This window comes from Schistocerca piceifrons, unplaced genomic scaffold (assembly GCF_021461385.2).
Source record: "Schistocerca piceifrons isolate TAMUIC-IGC-003096 unplaced genomic scaffold, iqSchPice1.1 HiC_scaffold_114, whole genome shotgun sequence".
Taxonomy (NCBI): domain Eukaryota; kingdom Metazoa; phylum Arthropoda; class Insecta; order Orthoptera; family Acrididae; genus Schistocerca; species Schistocerca piceifrons.
This window is the reverse complement of record NW_025726950.1, coordinates 40,001-42,213: the sequence shown is the minus strand read 5'-3', so window position 1 is coordinate 42,213 and position 2,213 is coordinate 40,001. Positions and strand designations below refer to the sequence as shown.

General features: G+C 53.5%; 1 non-coding gene across 1 annotated transcript in view; it reads left to right on the top strand.

The window, feature by feature from the left end:
• Window positions 1–309: 309 nt before the first annotated feature.
• The window catches only part of LOC124728216, a 1,911-nt gene continuing 7 nt past the window's right edge, over window positions 310–2,213 (top strand). The window contains exon 1 of the ribosomal RNA XR_007007246.1: window positions 310–2,213. This exon is cut by the window's right edge and continues 7 nt beyond it. This is a non-coding gene — a ribosomal RNA (small subunit ribosomal RNA).

The following is a 2,213-nucleotide window of genomic DNA, read 5'->3' as shown; positions in this document are numbered from 1 at the left end:
GCCGGCAATGCCACGACAGCACGCTCCCGGGCCTCTGTCGGCAGCGGCAAGCTCAGTTGGGAGCACGGGTGGTCGCACCGAAAGCGTCTACTCGCCTAACTCCGGGCGATTGCGCCTCTCTCGAACCCGACCAAGTACTTGGGACGGCGCTGCGCGCCGCCGGGACCTGAGAGGGTTTCGAGGTGTATTGTGCAGGGGAGCTCAGCCTCCTCCTGTTTGCAGAATGATTGAGCGGACGCTTGCGTGTTCGCGCGGGGCCCCCGGGACACACTCCCGGGCGGCCGGCTGCTCAGCTCTAGTTGACGCAGCTCCCTGGTTGATCCTGCCAGTAGTCATATGCTTGTCTCAAAGATTAAGCCATGCATGTCTCAGTACAAGCCGCATTAAGGTGAAACCGCGAATGGCTCATTAAATCAGTTATGGTTCCTTAGATCGTACCCACGTTACTTGGATAACTGTGGTAATTCTAGAGCTAATACATGCAAAACAGAGTCCCGACCAGAGATGGAAGGGACGCTTTTATTAGATCAAAACCAATCGGTCGGCTCGTCCGGTCCGTTTGCCTTGGTGACTCTGAATAACTTTGGGCTGATCGCACGGTCCTCGTACCGGCGACGCATCTTTCAAATGTCTGCCTTATCAACTGTCGATGGTAGGTTCTGCGCCTACCATGGTTGTAACGGGTAACGGGGAATCAGGGTTCGATTCCGGAGAGGGAGCCTGAGAAACGGCTACCACATCCAAGGAAGGCAGCAGGCGCGCAAATTACCCACTCCCGGCACGGGGAGGTAGTGACGAAAAATAACGATACGGGACTCATCCGAGGCCCCGTAATCGGAATGAGTACACTTTAAATCCTTTAAACGAGTATCTATTGGAGGGCAAGTCTGGTGCCAGCAGCCGCGGTAATTCCAGCTCCAATAGCGTATATTAAAGTTGTTGCGGTTAAAAAGCTCGTAGTTGGATTTGTGTCCCACGCTGTTGGTTCACCGCCCGTCGGTGTTTAACTGGCATGTATCGTGGGACGTCCTGCCGGTGGGGCGAGCTGAAGGCGTGCGACCGCCTCGTGCGTGCTCGTGCGTCCCGAGGCGGACCCCGTTGAAATCCTACCAGGGTGCTCTTTATTGAGTGTCTCGGTGGGCCGGCACGTTTACTTTGAACAAATTAGAGTGCTTAAAGCAGGCAAGCCCGCCTGAATACTGTGTGCATGGAATAATGGAATAGGACCTCGGTTCTATTTTGTTGGTTTTCGGAACCCGAGGTAATGATTAATAGGGACAGGCGGGGGCATTCGTATTGCGACGTTAGAGGTGAAATTCTTGGATCGTCGCAAGACGAACAGAAGCGAAAGCATTTGCCAAGTATGTTTTCATTAATCAAGAACGAAAGTTAGAGGTTCGAAGGCGATCAGATACCGCCCTAGTTCTAACCATAAACGATGCCAGCCAGCGATCCGCCGCAGTTCCTCCGATGACTCGGCGGGCAGCCTCCGGGAAACCAAAGCTTTTGGGTTCCGGGGGAAGTATGGTTGCAAAGCTGAAACTTAAAGGAATTGACGGAAGGGCACCACCAGGAGTGGAGCCTGCGGCTTAATTTGACTCAACACGGGAAACCTCACCAGGCCCGGACACCGGAAGGATTGACAGATTGATAGCTCTTTCTTGATTCGGTGGGTGGTGGTGCATGGCCGTTCTTAGTTGGTGGAGCGATTTGTCTGGTTAATTCCGATAACGAACGAGACTCTAGCCTGCTAACTAGTCGCGTGACATCCTTCGTGCTGTCAGCGATTACTTTTCTTCTTAGAGGGACAGGCGGCTTCTAGCCGCACGAGATTGAGCAATAACAGGTCTGTGATGCCCTTAGATGTTCTGGGGCCGCACGCGCGCTACACTGAAGGAATCAGCGTGTCTTCCTAGGCCGAAAGGTCGGGGTAACCCGCTGAACCTCCTTCGTGCTAGGGATTGGGGCTTGCAATTGTTCCCCATGAACGAGGAATTCCAGTAAGCGCGAGTCATAAGCTCGCGTTGATTACGTCCCTGCCCTTTGTACACACCGCCCGTCGCTACTACCGATTGAATGATTTAGTGAGGTCTTCGGACTGGTACGCGGCATTGACTCTGTCGTTGCCGATGCTACCGGAAAGATGACCAAACTTGATCATTTAGAGGAAGTAAAAGTCGTAACAAGGTTTCCGTAGGTGAACCTGCGGAAGG